The sequence below is a fragment of the Aquarana catesbeiana genome, linkage group LG02 (assembly GCF_042186555.1).
Source record: "Aquarana catesbeiana isolate 2022-GZ linkage group LG02, ASM4218655v1, whole genome shotgun sequence".
Classification (NCBI taxonomy): Eukaryota; Metazoa; Chordata; class Amphibia; order Anura; family Ranidae; genus Aquarana; species Aquarana catesbeiana.
In genome coordinates this window covers 536,723,503-536,749,265 of record NC_133325.1, presented here as the reverse complement: position 1 = coordinate 536,749,265, position 25,763 = coordinate 536,723,503, and the positions used below count along the sequence as shown (strand labels likewise).

General features: G+C 41.9%; 1 protein-coding gene across 5 annotated transcripts in view; it reads right to left on the bottom strand.

Annotated features, from left to right (window-relative positions):
• The window catches only part of RBM15 (RNA binding motif protein 15), an 80,487-nt gene that overhangs the window by 38,209 nt on the left and 16,515 nt on the right, over window positions 1–25,763 (bottom strand). For 3 of the 5 annotated variants that reach the window (XM_073615863.1, XM_073615861.1, XM_073615864.1), the window contains exon 2: window positions 24,289–25,646. The gene's annotated coding sequence lies outside the window, so the exon portion shown is untranslated. The remainder of the gene's footprint in view (window positions 1–24,288; window positions 25,647–25,763) is intronic. The other 2 variants (XM_073615865.1, XM_073615862.1) reach the window with 1 other exon arrangement.

Below are 25,763 nucleotides of genomic sequence, written 5' to 3'. Positions count from 1 at the left end.
AGACATGAGGGCTCAAAATTTCAAGTCCTGAGCTACTTGCCAGGCCTCAAGGATTACTCGCCACCAGTTGCTCCACCCAACACCTACCCTGCCCCTGATCTCGCCCTATAAACTGGCCCCCAAACCCGCCCTCATAAATTATCCCATGAAATGACACTTAATATTTTTATAACTTAGCTCTGCATAAAACATTTATGCAACCTGTGCCCACCATGCAGCCTACTGTATCCCATGAAGTTTGTGCCCGCCCTGCATCCTACCTGTGGAGGGGAAGAGAGGAGAACCGCTGGCTGGATGAGCAGAGCACATCAGTTTTCATTTCAATAGCTGGGTGTTGTTCCCCCGCCACGTGCCGTCACATAAGCCTCTCCCCTTGTCTGGGGAACTTTGATACATGTCACCCGTCCTAGGGTTGGACGGGTGACCTGTCTATTGTAGTCCCGGAAAAAGAGGAGAGGCTTATATGACGGCGCACGGCGGGGGATTACACAACTATTGAAATGAAAGCTGTGATGTTCCCTGCTCTGATCATTCAGCCAATGGCTCTCCTCTCTTCCCCTCTGATTGGCGGTTCTTGCTCCCCGCTCCCAGGCAGCCCTTCTCGCCAGCCCTCAAAATCCACTCGCAAAATGTGAGCAGAATTTTTGAGGGCTGCATATATTATTCTATCTATATCTCCAGTATACACCATAGTTTGTAGATGCTATAACTTTCACCCAATCAATACGCTTATTAGGATTTTTTTCCAGCAAAAATATGTAGCAGAATACATTTTAGCCTAAATTTATGAAGAAATTTGATTATTTTTTAAAATTTTATTGGATAGGTTTTATAGCAGAAAAGTAAAAAAAAATATATATTTATTTTAAATTTTCAGTCTTTTTTCAATTATATAATCAAATAAATAAGTAGTGATCAAATAGCACCAAAAGAAAGTTCTATTTTTTTTTGACATAAAAAAGGGGATTTCCCCCCTCCACCCTTTTATATAGCTTCATGTCTGACTCCCAGTTAAAACACCCTGTATATCCTACGTCTGGATATAATAAAATAAATATACAAACACAATTTTACAATATAAATTAACCCCTTGTAGTGATTATATGCTGTTTTTGTACTAGAAAAAAAAAGGGCTTTTTTTTAAACCCAATGACCAGTGATACAAAAGCATGCTGCTGCTACTACTACTAAAGGTCTTGGGCTACTTTCACGGTGGAGGCATTTTACAGGCACTTTTGCGCTAAAATATCACCTGTAAACTGCCTCTTCTGCGGCCCCAGTGTGAAAGCTTGAGTGCTTTTACAATGGGGTGGTGCGAGGAAAAAAAATAAAAAAATAATCGCAGATCGCCGCCATTACTAATAAAAAAAAATAAATAAAAATGCCATAAATCCCCTATTTTGTAGACTCTATAACTTTTGCGCAAATCAATACGTTTATTGCGATTTTTTTTTTTACCAAAAATATGTAGAATACATACCGTATACTCGAGTATAGGTCGATCCGAGTATAAGTCGAGGCCCCTAATTTACCACAAAAAACTGGGAAAAACTTATTGACCCGAGTATAAGCCGAGGGTGAGAAATGCAGCAGCTACTGTAAGTGGAAAAAAGAGGGTCAACAATGCCTATCTGCAGCTGTATACCTCCCTGTGTCCTGTGCATGTGTCACCTACCTGTGTCCTGTGCCCCCGTGTATGTGTGCATCCTACCTGTGTCCTGTGCATGCCTCCATGTGGCAATCTCCATCCTCCGTGTGCCGCTCTGCACCGATCAGCGTGTGATAATACCATTCGGCCATTCTACTGTTCAAAAGCCGCGCCTCGTCCGTGATAGGCAGAACACTCCATTTCCCAGCAGTCAGCCTATCATGGACATGCTCTCATCCTCATACCATGGACGAGGGTGAGAGAATGTCCGTGATAGGCTGTACATGGACTGCTGGGAAATTGAGTTTTCTGTCTATCACAGACGAGGAAGAGGTGCAGCTTTTGAACAATGAATGGCCGCCGAATGGTATTATCACATGCTGGCCGCCGTCTGTCTGCAGGACACGCTGATCATGTAGGCAGACGACGGCGACTCAAGTATAAGTCGAGGGGGGCACTTTAAGCCCAAAAAAAAGGGGCTGAAAATCTTGACTTATACTCGAATATATACGGTAATCGGCCTAAACTGGAGGAAAAAAGTAGTTTTATATATTTTTGGGGGATATTTATTATAGCAAAAATTAAAAAATCATTTTTTCCAAAATTGTTGCCCTTTTCGTTTATAGAGCAAAAAATAAAAACCACAGAGGTGATCAAATACCACCAAAAGAAAGCTCTATTTGCGGGGGGAAAAAAAAAGGATGTAAATTTTGTTTAGGTGTAACGTCGCACAGCCATTGAATTGTCAGTTAAAGCGACGCAGTGCCGAATCGCAAAAAGTGCTCTGGTCAGGAAGGGGGTAAAATCTTCCGGGCTGAAGCAGTTAAAGCGCAACTCCACCTTTTTTTTTTTTCGCAACAAAACACACATTCCCCCGGGTGATCTATGTACATTGCAAGGATTATAACAACCTTTGTTGTAGATTCTTCCCTTTTGTTATTCTGAAGAAATCCATGTGTGTTTGTGCCTCTGTTCTGCGTAGGTCTAAAGGGAGTGGTTTCATAATGATCTGTGGCAGCTGCAGGGTTCTAATGGGGAAGCTGCTGGGTCTGCATCCCATTAGACGTATTCCTATTGGGAATATCTCACCAAAAAATGTAATTTCTATTGCAGGGGATGCCTGAAATCTGACTTGCATCTTAGGCAGACTTTTGGGGAAAATGGTGAGCCAATCACACAAGCAGGAAATTATGTTTCTGGGGAGTGGTTAGTACACATTCTGTCTACAGAACAACTCCATGCCATATTCTGAGAATAACAGAGTGGATTAGATATTTTGTTCCCTTACCATATAACTGGTTCTTTAGATTTACCACTGCATATAGATATTTAAGAATAAAATGTCTTTCAAACTTTACATATTAACTAAATTATGCTCCACCACACTGAGGTTTTTATATGATTAATCGAAACAATAAATCGACGAACAGATTATGAAAAGAATCATTAGTTGCAGCCCTAGTCAGATGAGACTAAAATTAATTTATTTGGCCTCAACACCAAACGATATATGTCTGGCAGAAATCCAATACAGCTCACTATCCAAACAACATTCCTTCAGTAAAGCATGGAGGTACAGTGAGGCAAAAAAGTATTTAGTCAGCCACCAATCGTGCAAGTTCTCCCACTTAAAAAGATGAGGCCTGTAATTGTCATCATAGGTATAAGTCAACTATGAGAGACAAAATGTGGAAAGAAATCCAAACAATCACATGGTCTGATTTTTGAAAGAATGTATTTGCAAATTATGGTGGAAAATAAGTATTTGGTCACCTACAAATAAAAAGCAAGATTTCTGGCTCTCACAGACCTGTATCTTCTTTAAGAGGCTCCTCTGTCCTCCACCCATTTGAACTGGTTATCAGTATAAAAGACACCTGTCCACAACCTCAGTCACACTCCAAACTCCACTATGGTGAAGACCAAAGAGCTGTCAGACACCAGAAACAAAATTGTAGACCTGCACCAGGCTGGGAAGACTGAATCTGCAATAGCCAAGCAGCTTGGTGTGAAGAAATCAACTGTGGGAGTAATACATTAGAAAATGGAAGACATACAAGACCACTGATAATCTCCCTCGATCTGGGGCTCCACGCAAGATCTCACCCCGTGGGGTCAAAATGATCATAAGAACGGTGAGCAAAAATCCCAGAACCACACAGGGGGACCTAGTGAATGACCTGCAAAAGGCTACCATCAGTAACACACTACGCCACCAGGGACTCAGATCCTGCAGTGCCAGACCTGTCCCCCTGCTTAAGCCAGTACATGTCGGGGCCCATCTGAGGTTTGCTAGAGAGCATTTGGATGATCCAGAAGAGGATTGAGAGAATGTCATATGGTCAGATGAAACAAAAGTAGAACTGTTTGGTAGAAACACAAAACTCGTGTTTGGAGAGAGGATGCTGAGTTGCAACCAAAGAACACCATACCTACTGTGAAGCATGGGGGTGGCAACATCATGCTTTGGGGCTGTTTCAGGACGACTGATCCGTGTACATGAAAAAGAATGAATGAGGCCATGTATCGTGAGATTGAGTGCAAACCTCCCATCAGCAAGGGCATTGAAGATGAAACGTGGCTGGGTCTTTTAGCATGACAATGGTTCCAAACACACCGCCCGGACAACGAAGGAGTGGCTTCGTAAGAAGCATTTCAAGGTCCTGGAGTGGCCTCCAGATCTCAACCCCATAGAAAACCTTTGGGAGGGAGTTGAAAGTCCGTGTTGCCCAGCGAGAGCCCCAAAACTTCACTGCTCTAGAGGAGATCTGCATGGAGGAATGGGCCAATATACCAGCAACAGTGTGCGACAACTTTGTGAAGGCTTACAGAAAATGTTTGACCTCTGTCATTGCCAACAAAGGATATATAACAAAGTATTGAGATGAACTTTTGATATTGACAAAATACTTAATTTTCCACCATAATTTGCAAATAAATTCTTTCAAAAATCAGACATGTGATTGTCTGGATTTGTTTCCACATTTTGTCTCTCATAGTTGAGATATACCTATGATGACAATTACAGGCCTCATCTTTTTAAGTGGGGGAACTTGCACAATTGGTGGCTGACTAAATACTTTTTGTCCCACTGTAGTATTATCCTGTTGTGGGGGAGTTTCTCTGCAGCAGGAACTGGAGCACATTTCATGATAGAAGGAAAAATGAATGGGGCAAAAAAAATGAGCTACATGCCACGCTCCATCGCCATTCTGGCTGATCTTGCCCCACCGCAAATGTGATGAAACATCTCTGTGGGCAGAGACCACTCTCCCTGGAGCTCAGAACAATGGGAGAGAGAGCCTGATCGCACACAACTCCAAAACGTTGATCGGTTGATCACCAGAACACCCTCCCCAGCCAGCCAGGCTGGCGTCTGTCATGATCACCATCCAAATAAGAGGAAGAAATTACTTCCTGACCCAAAGAGCTGGAAACTGTAGCCACCAAAGAAGCAAGGCCTTGGTCAAGAGAATCTGGTTGTCCAAGGATGTTGGAGATCTTTCCCACTTGGATAAGATCTCCTTCTGCAGGACTAGAGTCTGAAACTGGGCATATGGAACTGCCTCAAAAAAGGTGGACACCATGAGGACAAGAACCTGCAAGCAGAGACGACCACTTGCAGGACAGCAGCAAGCGCACTGCAGCCTGAAGAGCCAGTCCAGAGGAAGAAACACCTTAGTCGAGTCAAGGATCAGCCCAAAGTATTCCAAGCACTGGGTCGGGGGCAACACAAACTTCTGGAGGTTCAACACCCAGCCGAACTCCTGCAGGGTGAGCATGGTGATCACAACATTGTTACTAGTCAACTCCGCTTGCAGGAGTAGAACGTCCAGGTAATCCATGACCCCAATCCTCCCCGCTGTCTCAGCAGCACCAGAACTGGAGCCTGTCCAAAGGACAGTGCCACAAACTGATATTGCGCACCCCCGATCTCAAAGTGCAGGAAGCACTAGTGGGTAGAGCTGCACATTTCGGCTAAAATGAGAATCGTGATTTTTTTTGCTTAGAAGATAGATCACGATTCTCGCGGCGTAACATCTTTCACATTAAAAAAAAAAAAAAAATTGGGCTAACTTTACTTTTTTTAATCATTGAAGTGTATTTTTTCCCAAAAAATTGCATTTGAAAGACCGCTGGGCAAATACAGTGCGACATAAAATATTGTAGCAATTGCTATATATATATATATTTATGTTTGGGGGTTCCAAGTAATTTTCTAGCAAAAAATATTGATTTTAACTTAAGAAGTGTCAGAAAAAGATTTAGACTTTAAGTGGTTAAACTTCCTGCATTTACAGGTTGTTGAAAACTTGGCAGACTGCCTGGATTATTTATTTACACAGAAGTTCTATCCCTTTGATCTAAGAAGGAAGCTTAGTTAAAATGTTTCAAGTTAAAGACTTGACAGAATGCCCAATGTTTTCTTTTGACAGCTGAGTGAGCAGATAAAGTCTCTCCACTTGTTTATATGAAAAAAATCCTCAAACTCAGCAGGAGAGATGTCAGAGGGGGTGAATCGAGATCACGATTTTTTTTTAACAATTGTGCAGCTCTACTGGTGGGAACATGTAGGTACACATCCTTGATGTCTATGTAGGCCAGTAAATCCCCACAGAACAAATTCCATCTTGAACCTGCCTACTTTCATGAACCAATTGAGGGCCTTGAGGTCCAGGATCGGACGGATACCTTCCTTCTTTGGAACTGTGAACAGGTTGGAGTAAAACCCCCTTTTTCTAAGCTGGCACCGAGGTGATCACACCCCAAAGAAGCAAGTCCTGCACCACCCCATACAGAGCCTGCAGGCAAAAACAGGGAGAGCAAGATTGGAAGGAAATAACTTGTCTGTCTACAAAAGACTTTCTTTCCTGTCTGCCAGCCAAAATTAGTTTTAGGACCCAGTTGTCGGAAAGTAGGGAGGTTCTCCAGTCCCGCTAACCGACATGTCAAATCGTATGCCAAATCGGCAGCTATTGCCGACAATAGCACCGTCCGAATTGGCGCAGCACCGATTCCCAAAAGTAGTTCCTGCACTACTTTTGGCGACTTTAGATGCAATTTCAATAGACATCCTGCCAGCACAGATGTCTGCCAAATTAGCTCCCGAAGTCTGACTGCATTGCCGGGTTGAAATCGTGCAAGTTCAGCTGAACTCGCATGATTTCTAACCCGCAGCAATGTGAACCTAGGCTAAATCTCACTGCACCATCCACAATTTTTGGAAACTAGCTGCAACCGGATTGTATGATATTTCTGTCAAATGCGATCCAGTGCAGACAAATGCACTGTTTTTGCAACCTGCATTTGGGGGTGTCATTAAATTAACATTGACCCCCCCTGCAGAACATGAAAGAAACATGAGCAACCCACACTGTGCTCTAGTGTAAACTTGGCCTTAATCATCCCCACCCTATCCAAAGCGAGAAACAAAAGGTTTTAGCTTCACATACACTTTAAGAGATACAAATATAAAGTCAAGGGCATTTACCCAGTCATTGCTACCTCACATTTAAATAAAATTATAAAAGAAAGCAATACACTACTCCATACACAGACCTTTAAGTCCATTTGTACCTGAGCGTTAAGGGAACATGTGCAGAAACATGTTTCTACACACGTTCCTGGAACATGTGAAAAAAAAACACACCGAAGCACACTTGAGGTGCCATTAATTCTTAATCCCAAACGCTGCTAGCAGCCACACGTTATAAACAGGACAATAAGCACATTAAAAACTCTGCATCAGCTTTTTTTGGTGAGCTTTTCTCACATAGGGCAAACCCTATGCTATTGTAAAAAAAAATGCATTCGCTCGACACGCAGGTGTGAACGGCACCTTTAATCTCTTGACATCCGGAGGCCATCATATGACGGCCTCGACTTTCGGGGGTTATATCTGAATGATGCCTGAGGCTACAGACATCATTCAGATACCGGCATTTTCAGCCGGCGATTCCGTACACCATAAGAACGATCATAGCGGCTGTTCCGCCGCTTGATCGTTCTTACGGGCGGCGAGAGGGGACATCCCCCCCTCCCGCCGCCCTCCGGTGCTTCTACCAACTCACCTCAGCGATCGGTGAGTCGGATAGCGGATCCGCCGGCGCCGGATGTAGATCATAGAGATTTCCGGTGGACCAGATGGTCGCCGGAGTCTCTATGATCGTTCGGAGGCCGGGCGCGATGTTATGACATCACGCCCAGCCTCTGCATTTAAAAAAATGGTGCCGCTTCGGCTGGGAAGCGGTGATCTTTTTTTTTTTTTTTTTATTTCATTTTAGGCTTCCCAGCCTAGAGGTGAGATGTGGGGTCTTATTGACCCCATATCTCACTGTAAAGAGGACTGATCCTGTCATATTCCTATTACATGGGATGTTTACATTCCTTGTAATAGGAATAAAAGTGATCAAAAAAAAAAAAATTTTTTTATTTTGACACTTTTAAAAAATTTAAGTAAAATTAACAATAAAAAAAAAAAAAAAAAAAAATTTTTAAAGCGCCCCTGTCCCCGTGAGCTCGCACGCAGAAGCGAACACATACGTAAGTCCCGCCCACATATGAAAACGGTGTTCAAACCACACATGTGAGGTATCGCCGCGAACGTTAGAGCGAGAGCAACAATTTTGGCCCTAGACCTCCTCTGTAACTCAAAACATGTAACCAGTAAAAAATTTTAAAGCGTCGCCTATGGGGATTTTTAAGTACCAAAGTTTGGCGCTATTCCACGAGTGTGTGCAATTTTGAAGCGTGACATGTTAGGTATCTATTTACTCAGCGTAACTTCATCTTTCACACAATGCAAAATTTGGCTAACTTTGCTGTTTTGTTTTTTTTTTAAAGCATGAAACTGTTTTTTTTTTTTTTTTTTAAAAAACGCGTTTGAAAAATTGCTGCGCAAATACCGTGCAAGATAAAAAGTTGCAATGACCACCATTGTATTCTCTAGGGTCTCTGCTAAAAAAACATATATAATGTTTGGGGGTTCTATGTAATTTTATAGCAAAGAAATTATGATTTTTGACATGTAGGAGCGAAGTGTCAGAAATGGCCTGGATGCGAAGTGGTTAAGCAGAACTAAGTGCCACTGTCACAAGCTGCAAGCAGGTCTTTATTGCAGAAGGTCAAAGTAAGAAACGTTGCGCTACATTAAATATTTCTTATGTAAGAAATAGTGTGAACCAATACCATACAGAAAATCAGGACACACCCGAATCAAATGGGCCCCAGGAAGACGCAAGGTATTGCGAAACATGTAGGGCTGTGCGTTGTGCTGACGCAATCATGCCACATGTGACCCGGTACACGGGTGCTTTTTATTGTTTGTTTTAGCTAGCCGGCTTTTTATCCATTAATCTATTCATGCACCTTTACACAATTTTTCTGTGCAATATCCCTGTACATGTTGTCTTATGAGCTTTGGCTTATCTAGTTAACATTAAAAATTTTGAATTTTAACTTACTACACGACTGGAGTCTCTTTCTGTCTGCTCACTCGTGGCTGGGAGCCCGAGTGTGCTTCTCTTTTCAGATTGGGGACATCCAGCTGCTAAGCATTTACTGCTATCTGGCGAAATCCTCGCAGACCACTCAAGGCAACCAAAGGACTTGAGATACCAGAGGATTCAAGTGTCCCCACAGAGGGCTATATCTGTCTACTCATATGACCACGCTCTTTAGGGGGTCCATCGGTTTCGGTAAGGGTTATCACATACAGAGTTTGCATCGAGCTGTCTTTCATTTGTGGACATTTTAAGGCTGAATATCTGGACCTTGATACCTGCTGTGGATTATAACTCACATATTTTTTCTATCACATCTAAAGAAAACGCTGCTAATTTTATTTTATTTTTATATGGACACCAATAGTCTTATGGACATTGTTTTTTCATTTATTGATTGATGTGCACATGATTTTTTTCAGCTGTCGCTATTTTGTTTATTTCACAATTCATTTATGTATTTATCACCTGAAGGAGTTTAGGATACACAGGATGCACTCTTGATTCGGGTGTGTCCTGGTTTTCTGTATGGTATTGGTTCACACTATTTCTTACATAAGAAATATTTAATGTAGCGCAACTTTTCTTACTTTGACATTTATTAGCACCATTAGGTATTAGATGGTTTATTGTTGCTGATTTTGCTTTTGTCTTAGCGCGGTAGTTACACTTTAGCTCTTTATTGCAGAAGAAACATGTAATGTCTTTTCTGCAATAAGATGCAGCTACCCAAATGTAATGTTCTCCAGCAAGTAAACTGAGCTAAACGGTCACTGTACTGACACTGGCAGGGACGGGGTTAACATCAGGGGCAATCAAAGGTTAACTGTGTGCCTAACTGGTGATTCAGTCTAGTGAGGAAGGTGCTTTTACTAGTGGAAGACATGGATTGATGTTTCTGCTTATTTACACTGACAGAATGGCAGTCTGTCAGCGTACCGAATGATCAGCGGGTTCCCAGCAGTCATCGGGTCCACGGGACCCGCTGATCAGCTCCCACTGCTTAAAATCACAGCTGAAGCGAGCAGCCGCATACTCGTGCCCAAAACCCGGAAGTGCAGAATCATATACACACATACTATATATACATACACACGTGATTTTGCACAGCAGCCCTGTAGCAGTAAAATTGCTATGGGGCAGTCACCAAGTGGTTTATGCAGGTGATATTTCAAGCCAAGCCTTTGTGCACTACAAATTCAATTTTCTAAGGCATCTCTCCCTACCTTTTTTGGAGGAGAAAAGATCAGTTATATCCCTATGAACAAGCGCCACTTCCCTATTTGCCCCTTGCTTTTCTTTAACAAACTTAAACCCCTACTAAAGTATATAATACTTGCCTTTCCTTCAATGGCTCAATGTCCCTTGCCATTCGCTTCCAGGTGCCAGGCTGCATCTGTGTTCATTGGCTGGCACAGAATTACTCCTGCGCATACAGGAATGTACTAAAATGTAAAGTGAGCTATGCCTGCGCAGGTCAGTGTACATTTTACTGAAGACTGCAAGCAGGCAGGTTGGTTTTATGCACGTCTCTTCTGCAAAAGCCTGCTTGCAGTTTTTAAAGTTGAGACTTTTTTTTTTTTTTTTTTTTAAGGCAAAGCAAAGTCTTCCCATCATTAACCCTTCCTTTTGCTCCAGAAAAATAGGATTTTTAAAACCGCTTACCTGTAAAATCCTTTTCTTGGAGTACATCATAGGACACAGAGCCTTAAGTATTTACTTAGTGGGTTATAGCTACCTTCAGGTGTTGACACTGGCACACCCAATACAGGAAGTTGACTCCCCTATATAACCCCTCCTCCTTCCAGAAGTACCTCAGTTTTTGTAGCCAAGCAATATACTTTACAATAACCGCTCTGGTAGAGTGCGCCTTAATTTGAATAGGGGGATTCTTGCCCCTTAAATCATAAGTTTGAATTATAACTTGCTGAATACAGTGGATTTTGACGCTGCCTGTCCTTTTTTAGAACCCTCTGGCAGAATAAATAAGATAACAGTCTTACGAATCTGAGCATTTTTCTTTAAATAGATTTTCACTGCTCTCACTACATCAAGACAATGCAATGACTTCTTCCCTGGAACATGGTTTTGGGAAAAACAAAGGCAGGACAATATCTTCATTCAGATGAAAGCCTGAAACCACTTTTGGCAAAAAGCCTGGACGAGGGCGTAACACCACTCTGTGCTCATGAATAATCAAATATGGCTCTTTACAAGAAAGAGCAGCCAATTCTGAAACTCTCCTTGCTGAGGATATAGCAACCAAAAATATCAGCTTCCTAGTCAGAAGGACTAAGGGAACATGCTGTAATGGTTCAAATGGCGGTTTTTGTAACACTGACAAAACTAAATTCAAGTCCCAAGGGGTTAAAGGTGATTTAACTGGCGGATTGATCCGCATCACCCCTTGCATAAAACCCCGGACTAAAGAATGCGTAGCAAGCGGTCTTTGAAATAAAACCGATAGGGCCAACTTCATCTCTACGCCCAATTGTAGAAAGGCAAGGATTCTGCCTATAATATATCTGAGGGTGCCAATTATTGGATTCACACCAGGAAACTTAAGCTTTCCAAACTCTATAATATACAGCTCTGGAAACTGTTTCCTTGCATTGATTAAAGTTGAGATAACAGACCTGGAAAGCCCACGCTTCTTCAGAATGTGGGTTTCAATAGCCAAGCCACTAAATTTAGCGTTCCTAAAATAGGATGGAATATCGGCCCCTGCGATAGTAGGTCTGGCCTTAGTGGAAGAGGCCAAGGATCCCCCACTGCCATTTTTACGATCTCTGCGTACCATGACCTTCTGGGCCATGCTGGCGCTACCAGAATTACCGGCTTTCTTTCCAGCTTGATCCTGCAAAGAAGTCGAGGCAGCAACTGAAATCCGGGGAAAGGCATAGATCAGTGAAAGTGTATAAAAAACCCAAAGGAGGTTCAGCAGCCTGTCAACAGGAGACGTCTCCATGCAATCTCCAAACAGACTTCAGTTGCCACAACACCATTCACCTCCTTGCTGCAAGTAAAAGTCATCAAAAGCCATACAGTTTTAGCCGCAGATCCAGATGCCGGTATACGTTGTTGGGATACCTCTAATCTCCCATATGCCTGGTCAGACCGTTGTGGTCTTCCGAGTCGGTAAGGAGCCTCATATTCACTTGGGTGCATTCACCTCTTGGGAGATTGGATTTTCTTATCACGGATTCTGGATCAGCTTTTTTATGCTTATGAACTTTTTATTTATTTTTTGAAATTGCACTATATGTGATGGGACTCTTTGTATGATTATATTTCTTATGAATATTTCTCTGCCTATATGACACTATCACTTGTTTATTTTTATGCACTTTTTTTAGTGATTATATTAACCCCTTCCCGCCGACCGTACGCAGATATGCGTACTTGGCTTTCCGGGGTTATACCGGGACGATGCCCGCAGCTGCAGGCATCATCCCGGTACCGTTGTTTACAGCGGGCAATCGGCTACCCGTGTATAACAACCGATGCGGCTAAAAGCCGCTCGGCTGTTATACCGGAGGAGCGGGAGGGGACATCCCCCCCCCCTCCCGCCGCTGTTACCGGGCCTCCCGTGCGATCGGGAGGCCCGGTGTCCATTCGGCTGCCTTCGGCGGCTGGGGGCGGGCTGGAACGAAGCTGTGAGCGGCTTCGTTCCAGCCTTCTCTTTGTAAACGCGGAAGCGACGTCATGACGTCACTTCCCGTTTACTCGGCTGCCAATGGCGCCGAGTTTAAAAAAAGTACACAGTATTCAGAATCGCCGTTTTCGGCGATCTGAATACTTTGAAGTGTAAAGGAGGGATCGGGGGTCTTTTAGACCCCCGATCCCTCCATAAAGAGTACCTGTCACCACCTATTACTGTCACAAGGGATGTTTACATTGCTTGTGACAGCAATAAAAAAAAAAATTTTTTTAAACACAATTTATAAAGTACAAAATAAAATTTAAAAAAAAAAAATTTTTAAAGTGCCCCTGTCCCCGCGAGCTCGCGCAGCGAAGAAAACGCATACGGAAGTCGCACCCGCATATGTAAACGGTGTTCAAACCACACATGTGAGGTATCGCCGCGATCGTCAGAGCGAGAGCAATAATTCTAGCCCTGGACCTCCTCTGTAGCTCAAACCTGGTAACCGTAAAACATTTTTAAAGCGTCGCCTATGGAAATTCATAGGTACCGTAGTTCGTCGCCATTCCACGAGTGCGTGCAATTATAAAGGGTGACATGTTTGGTATCTATTTACTCGGCGTAACATCATCTTTCACATTATACAAAAAAATTGGGGTAACTTTACTGTTTGGATTTTTTAAAATTCATGAAAGTGTCACTTTTCCAAAAATTTGCGTTTAACACACCGCTGCACAAATACCGTGTGATAAAAAATATTGCAACAATCGCCATTTTATTCTCTAGATTCTCTGCTAAAAAAATATATATAAATGTTTGGGGGTTCTAAGTAATTTTCTAGCAAAAAATACGGATTTTAACTTGTAAACCCCAAATTTCAAAAATAGGCTTAGTCATGAAAGGGTTAATCTTATGGGATGTTTTTTATATTAGGTTTATGATATGTCATTCGTTATTTTTCAAAGTTTTTTGGTATTTGTTTACACTTTCACTTATTGGTTATCCTTAGCGCTGCATTGTTTTTACTATATAGATCAGTGAAAACTGATCCCACAGAGTTACCAGCGCATTTGTTCCGTATGCGAGTGGATCCCTTGTTCTGGACACAAAGTTGACTAACTTCATGTTGAATCTGGACGCTAGAAGATCTATGTCCGGAGTCCCCCATCTTTGGCAAACAGCCCGAAACACTTCGGGGTGAAGAGACCATTCGACCATTCCCGTGGGAATAACTGCTGGTGACTTAGATAGTCCGCCTGCCAATTTGCTACTCTCGGAATGAAAACTGCCGATAGGGATGGGGACATTCCTTTCTGCCCAATTTAGGATATGGTTCACCTCTCTCTGAGCTGAGAGACTCTTGGTGCCCCTTTGGCGACTGATATAGGCCACAGCCGTGGCATTGTCGGATTGAATCCAGACTGGACAATTCTTTAACCTGGGAGGTCCAGGTTTTCAGAGCCAGAACCTCTAGGATGTTGAGTGGCAGGGCTCTATCGAGTTTTGACCACTGTCCCTGGATAGTCATCTCCTCTAGTACTGCTACCCAGCCTGAGAGGCTGGCATCTGTCATTACCACTTTCCAGATTATTGGTCTGAAGGATTTCCCCTTCAGCAAATTCTGGCTTTGTAAACACCAACTGAGGCTTTGAGACACTCTTGGGGACAGCCACATTGGTAAGTCCAAAGCTTGGATCGTCTTGTTCCGAGCAGAGGGGATTCTGTTTTGCAACGGTCTTGAATGGTACTGGGCATAGGGGACTGCTCCGAGTGAAGCTACCATCTTTCCTAACAACCTCATGCAAAGGCGAATTGAAGGATTTGCTTTTGACCTGACCATCCGTATCAGCTCTTGTATGGAGCTGATCTTTGCTGGAGGCAAGAACACCCTTTTCTGGGATGTATCTATGATCAGGCCTAAGTAATCCAGCCTTCTTACTGGTTTTAAGGAAGACTTCTCTAGGTTGAGGAGCCAACCGAGACTTTCCAGGTAACTGGTTGTAATACGTACGCTTTGCCTTAAGCGAGTCACTGACTGGTCTATTAACAATAGATCGTCTAGGTACGCCAACACTGTTATGCCCTGTCCCCTCAACTGGCTAGAGGTGGGGCCAGTATTTTTGTGACTACCCGTGGTGCTTCGGCTAGCCCGAAGGGTAAGGCCACGAACTGAAAGTGCCGTTGTTGCACTTCGAATCACAGAAACCTTTGGTGAGCGGGAAATATAGGGACATGCAGATATGCCCTGATGTCGATGGACGCCAGAAGTTCTCCGCCTTGTAGGATGGAGACCACTGACCTGATCGACTCCATTAGAAATGAGCAAATTTTTAGGAACAGATTTAGGTTTTTTAGATCCAGAATGGGCCTGACATCTCCATTCGGTTTTGGTACCGTAAACAGGTTTGAATAGAAACCTAAACCTTGTTCTTCTGTGGGGATCTCTAGGATTACCCCTTGAGTCAATAAATCAGTCTAATACTTGAAACAGGGATTGTCTTTTGCCTGGATCCTTGGGAACGTTTGATCTCAGAAAGTGAGATAGTGGAAACTCCCAAAACTGTAGTTTGTATCCTAGAGTCACTGTGGAGAGAGCCCATCTGTCCCGAGTTTCCCTCTGCCAGACTTCTGCGAAATGCAGAAGTCTTCCACCCACCTTGCTGAGGGGGAGACACCTCTTCATGAAGAGGTCTTAGTATTCTGCTTTGTAGTCTTGCGGCTCCAGGTCTTCCTTTGAGCCTGGGCCTGACCCTGCGATTTTCCTCTGGAATCTGACGGTGGAAGCCGTCGCCACTGCTTAGAGGTGGATGCGCTTGGTGCAGGAGAGAGGGTCCGTTTAAATGAAGGACGTTTATACTTTCTTTTGACTGGAAAAAAAAAAAGAGTACTTTTTCCACTGGAAATTGTCTGGTTATAGTTAGCCAAATCATCGCCAAAAAAGTCGCTCCCCATGAAATGGGAAACCAGACAGCAGGTTTTTGCAGGGTGCTTCGGCAGACCAACCCTTTAGCCAAAGGGTCATACGCATGTGTACTAGCACAAGTGCAAGGCGAGACGCCTGATGAATAGAATCCTTTATAGCATCTATGGCAAAACATAATGCTTTTGGTAAATTGGCCAACTCACTGGCCTGTTGTGCAGGGAGCTCGTTAAGGGCCTCTGTGAACTGGTCTTTTAAGGACTGACAGATGCCTATAGCTGCAATTGCAGGCTGAGCAACAGTACCCGCTAAAGAAAAAGAGGATTTTAACAGCAATTCCAACTTTTTATCTGTTGGATCCTTTAGCATTTGCGCATTGTCCACTGGAAAAGTTAAACTTTTATTCACACTGGAAATCGCAGCATCTACTGCTGGAACTTTCCTTTTTTTGGTGAATTTTTCCTCCATAGGATAAAGAACTGAGAATCTCTTTGGAGGGAGAAAAGGCTTATCCGGATGTCCCCATTCGTTATAAATATGCTTCTAGTAATATGTGGACTGGAAACGCATGCACTGGTTGTGAGGGTTTCAAGGAACCCAAAGAAGAAACCAGACTTTCAGCTGACTGTTAGGGGTAGCATGAAAGTGGAACGAACCATGTCCGTAAGGATTTGTACCTCAGATTGTGAAGCTGAAACTTCAACTGTTGTTTCCTCCGCAGAGGAGTAATCGGTTTGTTTTTCCCAATCATTTGAGGATAATACCTCATCCTGTCCCCACTGTTCCCCTGGTAAGAGGTTTGGAGTGGGAGGGAGGGATCTAGCACGCTTTTTAAACCTCTTTAATGGAGGATGCGATTATAGCAGCTAATCTTCTAAGCCCTGCAGGGCAGAGGAAAATGCATCTTCAGTCACATATACAGGGGCTGAAGTGTGAGAAGCAGTTGCACCACCAATTGCTTCAAATGACTCACCCTGGCTTGCCATGTCAGGTATCTCCGGAGAGGATGACAATGTGGAGGCAAGTCTGGGTGGTTTTGGTGCCTTAGTAGTAAGCCTTGAAGCCATAGTGCAAAGCACAAAAAGCAAAAGGTACTCTAAGAACTGTTCTATTTACTTGAACAATAGTAGATAAAACAGTGGTAGCATAGAATGATCTAATGCTAAACAATAAGTTTTTTCCTGTACTGCAAAAAACTGAGGTACTCCTGGAAGGAGGAGGGGTTATATAGGGGAGTCAACTTCCTGTATTGGGTGTGCCAGTGTCAACACCTGAAGGTAGCTATAACCCACTAAGTAAATACTTAAGGCTCTGTGTCCTATGATGTACGATAAAGAAATATATTTTTTTAATAAAAATGTATTACTTTTTATACATTTAGGAAAAAAAAAAATAGTTTTATATAATTTGTTATACAGTCTATAAAGAGAGAATTATGGGTATACATAAAACAAAAAAAAAAAAAATACATACTCGAAAGCTGCAGCTGTCTCACAAAAGCTCAAGGACCGAGAGCTGAGCGATCACATGACCACTGATAAGTCATCTCTCAGCAATAGACCACTAACAGCTGACTCTGGGCAACGGGAGTACATCGTTAAATTAACTTTTTTTTTTTTTTTTTTTTGTCACAGAAGGAAGAGTAGTTTTGTCTAAAAACAGGGCTAGACAAACCCCAGGTACCAGGTCGCCATGGCAACTAGAAATAGCATCCTGGAGCCTGGGCTACACTGCAGCAGGGGTCTTGTCTGGATTCAGTCTTCCCATGTAGAATGCTGCCTTTCTGCCTTGGGCCTGTATCCTACTGGGGATGGTCCACATGCCTTCCATTGCGTTGCATAACAGTGCCATTGTGCCCCTTGCTATGTATCCCGGGCTTCAGTTGCCTATCAGCAAGCCTGGGGCTGGCATAGCGGACATCACAGGGTAGAGGGGAGGGAGGGGAGGGAGGAAAGCGGACACGCTCTCCTCCCCATCTTGTTTCTTACCCAGAAGTGATGTGTACGACGTCACTTCCGGATCCCTGTCGAGTTTCCCTGGCCAGCATGGCCTGGGAAAAAAACGGAATGCAGTGCAGTCTGTACTACATTACATTGAGCGGAGTACAGGGGGAGACATGCACATATACGCATCTACGCAGGAACACATCAATAGCGAGACACGTTACATATCGCCGCACACAAACTGGCTCCTAACTTTAGCTGGCTCCTAGATTTAAAGTAAATTTGTCAGGCTCTGATCGAAAAGGTTTGTCTATACTTCTCTTAAAATTTTGTAGCAAACCTAAATCCATATACTTCTATTTTGCAGGTTCTGTAATGGAAGAAGTGTAGAAAATAGAATCTGCTGTAATTTCGTAGCTTCCATGTCATAAAAAAACTGCATGTGCTCTTTTTAGGCAAAGTAGCAGAAACATACAGTTTAATATCAAATTAGCTCTGCTCTAAGTTTAGGGCTGAAACGATTAATCGATAACAATCGATAATGAAAATAGTTGTCAACGATTTTCATTATCGATTAGTTGGTCCGCTCCTTCCTTCTGTCCATCCGTTTAAATAAATCCTTTCTCCTGTGTCCTTGGCGCCATTTGTGACCAGGCACGTCTGCGGCGCGGCGCGGCTCTCCTCCTCCTCCTCGCTGACGTCACCCCCCCCGATCTTCTCAGCCCCGCCCGCTGCCTTGAGGGAACAGAGAACAAATCCTCCCTCCTGTGTCCTCGGCGCCGCCGTTTGTGACCAGGCACGTCTGCGCCGCCGCACGCCTCTCCTCCTCGCTGACGTCATCCCCGCTGATCTTCTCAGCCCCGCCCACTGCCTCGAGGGAACAGAGAGGCGAGGGCAAGAAGCTGCAAGGAGAGCAGAGCTGCACATTCATTGTGAAAGGTAGCGGCTAATAACACAGTAAAAACATTTTTATCACCAGTGCCCATCCTAACAGTATTCCAGGGGAGGGGGGGGGTGGGAGTGCCCCATCATTGGTGTTCCGGGGGGTGGCTGCCTGGAATAGTAGTGCCCCATCATTGGTGTTCCTGGGAGGGAGGGGAATAGACATAGTGCCCCATTGGTGTTCCTGGGAGGGGCGGGGGGATAGCGCCCCGTCATTGGTGTCCCCGGGAGGAATAGCGCCCCGTCATAGGTGTCCCCGGGAGGAATAGCACTCCATCATTGGTGTTCCCGGGAGGAATAGAAAAAAATGGCACATTACGATTTTTTAATGATTTTATCCGGTTAATCGAAAAAATAATCGGCCGATTAATCGATTATGAAAATAATAGTTAGTTGCAGCCCTAAGTTTGTCCATTTCAATGTTGTTCATTAACAAACTCAAATGTAAAAAAATCACTTAACCTAAAAATAAACGAAGAATGGTTTAACAGGCAAACACAACAATGTTCTTATTGCAAAAACAAACCTAATATTGTGCTTCAGAGAATGTGGACAAGGCAGATTTTTCTCAATCCTTTAGTTTTTCCTCATCAGGGAAGGATCCTGCCTCCCAGCAGCAAAAACACACCTTTAACAGCAACCTAATCCTTACTGCAATGAGGCAGGTTTTTGGAATGAAATCCCAAGCATGCAAGATACATCCCGATTTCCAATGTAGCCACAAAGGTGAAAATTGGTTATACTGTGCTGTAGGCAACCATTATGGAAGCACACTAGAGCAGAGATGCCCATGATTTGATCAGCTCTAGGTCCCTTTGGTCTAGCAGATTTTTTTTTTTTTTTAATTGCAATAAGCCCAGGAGCTGATCAAATCATGTTACAGTAATCCTTTAACAGAAATAAGCGATTATGGTCAATTTTGAAAATGCAAATTGCCTGGCTCTTCAGCTGGCCTATCGGCCTCAATACTGACCTGATAGAGGAATTGAGTCGCTGACAAAATAGGAATTCAGACAAGAAAAATCTGAAATCTTGATCTGCAAGCATTTTCTTTAGTGACCTGTGCAAGAGGGTCAGCATAAACTATAAACTAACTGTCCATGTTCCTTGCCATCTTATTTTACTATGTGAAAGCATCTTTCCTATGTTCTTTTCGTTCTCTGAGCTTACTAGACACTTCAATAAGAGAAAGTAGTAGAAAAGGGCGTTGAATGATGATATCTCAAACATAACCATTACAAAAGCCATTAAAAGCAAACATTTCACATCAAAAAAGGCACTGTAAGGCCCCAATTCATAAACATGGGATAGCAGTGGAGCCTGCCTATGCATTGTACGGTTGAAGCCACTTCTTCAGGGCTTCAGTTTCATCTGACTGATTGCCTAGTATTAAATATATACAATACAAAACAAATCAACAAGTACATATCTATGAAGCATATTCATAAAAAAACCCCTATCTCACAGAGAAGGGGAAAAAAAAAAAAAATGATATATGTCAAATGATTATCAAGGGGTTGTACCGGGGGTGATGCCATGACATAACTTCTAGAATACTGGCATCCTAAAAAGGCGCCTGGTTTTAAAAAAAATAGAAAGACTCCAAAAAAATCGGTATCATATCAGCCTGGAAAAAATGATATTGGCCAACCCCTAATATATATTTTACACACACACAAACTATCAGTTTCAAAACTGTATACCACCACTTGCTACTATAATATGTGACTATGGAGGGTTTATCCCTGCATTATATGTGGGCCAAAGTTAGTAATGAGTTGTTGTGGTTATACCCTTTATATATGTTACCCGTGTGGTCTTTTTGCCTTTAGGTGATAAGCCTTTGGGTGGGGTTTGGTGTTGTGCATCTCTGGTGTAGTGCTACCAGGCCCGCTACATCTCCCAGAGTTGCAATTCCCTGGTTCTTTTACACTGGTCTCCCCGTAGCCTGAATGGATGTTGACAGGTTTTGGAGCCTTCTCCATGGGATAGGGGGTCTTTTATGAATATGCCTTCTGGATATGTACTTGTTATGTTTGTACTCGTATATAATTTGTTTAATAATGCTAGGCAGTCAGATGACGAGACTGAAGCCCTAAAGAAGTGGCCTCAACCACGCAATGCGAAGGCAAGCTCAATGCAGTCTGACTGCTTTGCCATTCTTGTCTTTATTAAATCGGGGCCTTACAGTGCCATTTTTGATATGAAATGTTCACTTTTAATAGTCTGTAAAAAAGTTACTTTTTTTATACCAATATCTTAGATACCCATTGATGTTAGATATCAGGTGGTCATCGTTCAACCTCCTTTTCTACTACTTTCCCTTATTGTAACTCACACATCATTCCCTTACTTACAAGACACTTCACCCTCTCAACCTTCAATGTCTGAAAACGCCAGCATGGTGCAATACAACTGACTTCACAATGATCTCTGACTAGTGGCCTATCCTTAGGGGTTTGAGATTCGATTATATAGTTCTAATAGTAGCACTTTAAATTAGGGCTGCAACTAATGATTATTTTCATAATCGATTAGTTGGCCGATTATTGTTTCGATTAATCGATTAATCGGTTGATAAGCTTAAAAAAAAAAAAAAAGTGTTGTGCATAATTTAGTTAATTTGTAAAGTTTTAAAAAAAAAGGCAATGTATTCTTAAATATCTCTTTGCAGTGGTAAATATAAATAACTATATGGTTAGGGAGCAACATATCTAATCCACTCTGAGAATAACAGACAGAAGAGATATACTGTATATACTATTAGAGGAGAGATATACTGTATATGCTATTAGAGGATATATACTATTAAAAAAGGGGTGAATCTGGTAAATATCATCAGACTCAGAGATCAATTTTTTTTTTTTTAAACAATGTCTTCCTTCAAAAAAAAAAAAATGGCATTTTAAGAACGTTTGTTCGATTTTCTAATCGTTAGTGGGGTCAAATTGACGTTCATTTTCAACCACAGTGACAATTTGGAAATGTTAGAAAACTTCTTGGTCAAAGGAATTTTCAGACGGTGTATGTGGTTTTCGTTCATTTTAAAAACAATGTTAAAAACAAGTAAAAATTTCAAACATTCTTTCATTCAGCAAATGTACAAAGATTTTTCGTCTGAATATTCTTGTCTGAAAATTGATCCCTGTGGCCAGCATAAGGCTCGGTACACACCTATGCAGTTTGCTTTTGATATGTTTCTGTAGTGCTTTTTGCTGTGCATTTTGATTTTTGCTCACGTGATTTTGCTGCAATTTGCATTTTTTTGCATTTTATGGCCAATTTGTTGTTGGGCAGATTAAAAAACACAAATTGCTACAAAAACGCATTACATGCTTTTCTGCAGCTTTTCCATTGAAGTGTATTGAACCAAAAAAGCACAGTTTTGCATAAAAAAAAGTCCCTGACCCTTTCCAAATACGCAGCGGCTGGAAAAAAGCATAGATGTGAATGTGTCCCATAGGAAACCATGTAAATGAACTGCAGTCCGTTTCTGCAAAAAGCACCAAAAAACACATAGATGTGAACCAGGTCTAAGACGTTTAGTAACATAATGGGGTTAAAAAAAAAACCTAAAATTAGCCCTTTATAGTACAAAAAAAGCAAATAATCTCTATTGTAAGGGGTTCATTTTTTTTACTGTAGAACGGTGATAGTAACATTTACAGTAGCGATTATTTGCTCTTTTTTGTACTATAAAAGGCTCAATTTAATTTTTTTAACCCCATTATGTTACTGGCTGATTAATCGATTATGAAAATAGTAATCGATTATTTTCATAATCGATTAGTTGTCGATTAATCGATTAGTTGTTTCAGCCCTACTTTAAATACACATTTCCTTTAATAACTGAACAGAACTTACGTTTGCTTGGACTTCTGCTTTAATATAAAAAGTAGTTTTAAAGCGATTGTAAAGTTGTTTTTTGGACTAAAACAAACATGTTATACCTATGTGCTCTGTGCAGTGGATTTGCACTGAGCAGCCCAGGTCCTCCTCTTCTCAGGTCCCTCTTCGGTGCTTTTGGCCCCCCCACAGCTCCCTGTTTCATTTCAGACATGGAGCCATGGCACGGCCTCCCCCTTTTCATTGGCTGACTTTGATTAACAGCAGCAGGAGCCAATGGCGCTGCTGTCTTAGCCAATGAGGAGGAGAGTCCCGGTCATCCGAGTCACTCCAACATTGCTGGATCTAGAGAGGGCTCAGGTAAGTATTAGAGGGGCTGCTGCACACAGGCTTTTTATCTTAATGCAAAGAATGCATTAGCACCTTGCCGACCAGCCGCTGTCGTTATACGGGTTGGCTCCCCTGCGCGAATCACCGTAGCTGTACGGCAGCCGCTTTAAGACCTATAGGGGGCACGATTCCGAAGCATAAATGGCACTAAAAATTACTAATGCCCCTATTTTGTAGATACTATAACTTTGGCGCAAACCAATCAATACAGCTTATTGCGAATTTTAATTTTTTTTAACCAAAAATATGTAGAATACATATTGGCCTAAACTGATCAGGAAATTTTTATTTGTGGATATTTTAGAAAAAACATTTTTTTTAATACGGCACTGTATCGCTTTAACTGACAATTGCATGGTCACACAAGTTACTCAAACATTTTTTCCCACAAGATAGTGCTTTTTGGTGGTATTTGATCACCTCTGCGGTTTTCTATTTTTTGCGCTATAAACAAAAAAAGCGACAATTTTGAAAAAAAAAAAAAAAAAAAATATCTTACTATAAAACTTTTTTTTTTTTTGGAAAAGTATTTCAGTTGAGGCCGATATGTATTCTGCTGCATATTTTCAGTAAAACAAAAACGCCATGAGCGTATATTGGTTTGTGCAAAAGTTATCACGTCTACAAAATAGGGGATAGATTTATGGGCATTTATATTATTTTTATGACTAGTAAAAAATGGCAGAGGCGGCGATCAGTGATTTTTAGTGGGACTGCGATATTGCGGCAGACAGATCAGAAAGCTGACATTTTTTGGGAACCAGTGGCATTACAGTAATCAGTGCTAAAAATATGCACTGTTTTTGTACTAATGACACTGGCAGGGAAATGGTTAACATCAGGGGCAATCAGTTAACAGTGTTCCCTCACTGTGTTCTAAATGTATGGGGGGGGGCCTCACTGGCACAACACACAGATCAGTCTTCCTGCATAGCAGAAAGACTGGATCTGTGTGATCTCCTGTCAGAACGGAGATTTGCCTTGTCTATCACTGCAGGGAATTATCGCAGGTAGCCAGACCCGCTGATTGTCTCTCCCCGCTGGCCAATGGGAGCGTGCGCACACCCACAAAAGGCGAGTTACCGAGCCGACGTACAGTTACGACAATTTATGGGAACGAGTCACTTTGCCACAGTATTATGACGGTTGGTCGGCAAGTGGTTAAAGAAAGCTGCAAATAAGTTGTATAATTTAGAACATAGATGCTCTTCTAATTTTATTGTGACCCCATATACCCATAAGATTTATGGATGGGTTTAAAATTCCCCTTCTCCCATCCTGGAGCTGTAAAAAAGGTAAGAAAAAAAAAATAAAGATAAGGATTATTTTTAGCAAAAATGACTCATGGGATCCTGAACCAATGGTTATGGTTACTGATCTACGATGAGAGATAATACAACTTTAAACCTTTTTTTTTTTTTTTTTTTTTTTCTTTTTTCTTAACACTACCTTACCTTTGCACAAGAGATTTCCTTGGGAATACACCTGTTGATATTCACCTGTCCCTAAGCAGAAGACTGTTCAGTTGGATTCTCAGGAAACACCTATCCTCTTCCAATCCAGGAGTGGTCAGCACATGAGATTTCACCATTGTTGCGGGTATCCTGACCAAAAGTCAGAAGGAAGGAGACTTGAGACTTCATATATTCTTCATGACATGCCAAGTGCCATAGCTTTCTGCGGCAACACGCTATGCTCTTGAATCAATTTTTTCCCACAAGACTAAAAAAAAATAAAAAAAAAAAAAAAAAAAAAACTTGCAAAACCTGGCACAAAGAGCTGCAGTAAATTCGTTTTTGAAGAAGGTTCCAAAGAATTCATGCTTGACCTTAAATCTGAAATGTAAGGCACACACTGCCGTTGCTAATGTAAACAATGAATACACATCCAGTGTGTCACAGAACCCTTCCCAAATGGCCCAAGTGACCACTTAGAAGGGAGAATTACATATTGGGGCGCACAGCAAGGCTAACACCACCTCTACACAAGAGTGCTCAGATCCCAGAAGTGGACGCTTCTTCAATCTGCTTTTATTTTTTATATGTTTGCTATGGAGATTGATGTGGTTTGATTGCTGCAAGCAAAAAGGACTTAAACTTCAAAATTACAAAAAGTTTGTGATCACTCTGGTTGACACAAACAAATCAAATGCTTTTACTGTATTTTCCAAAACAGGGCATGGCACAACGAAACAAAAAGTAGCAGATTTTTTTTTCTGTGTCTTGCAGTAAATTATGGATCCCTCCTAAGGAGCATGAGTAGCCATATGATCCTTTCAAAAGAAAGAAAACCGATATAAAAACAGAACTAGGTTATTCCACTTGTACAACACAAAATGTAAAAAAGAAAAAAGCTATTAAAATAAGTATGTCAACGTTTTACTTCCTGTAGAGTATGAAACAGGAATTTGTTCTACTATTCAAGTGATCAGGAACAATGTACCCTTAAACAAATGGTCTGATGGCTGTTGGCAATTCACTTCCAGGCAGAAAGACATTTTCCTCAAAAGAAATTTATTGAGAATGAAAACAAAATCAGTTGAATTGTGCACTGTTTCAATGACCATAATGTTAAGTTTTGAGTGCCAAAAGGGGTAGTAATGCCTCACGTTCCAGAAATCTTGTGTATACAGTACAAAGTAATGTAGTCATCACGTTTTCACTTAAAACACGGGAATTGGCATCACAATAGCAGATACACATTATGTTTTGATTTTGGCTGCCAAGTAGTAAAATGTGCAAGTCCTAAACAGACATTTTCATCCAAAGTTCAACTGTTAACAGCTCCGAAGATCAGAATCTTCCTTTCCCAGCTGTACAGAGGGGAAATTGGTTTAATGTTAATAAAATTACCATTTACTAAAGAAAAATATCAATGGAGTGTTGCAAATGCCACATTCATTATAAAAAGCTTCATGCATAAACATGTC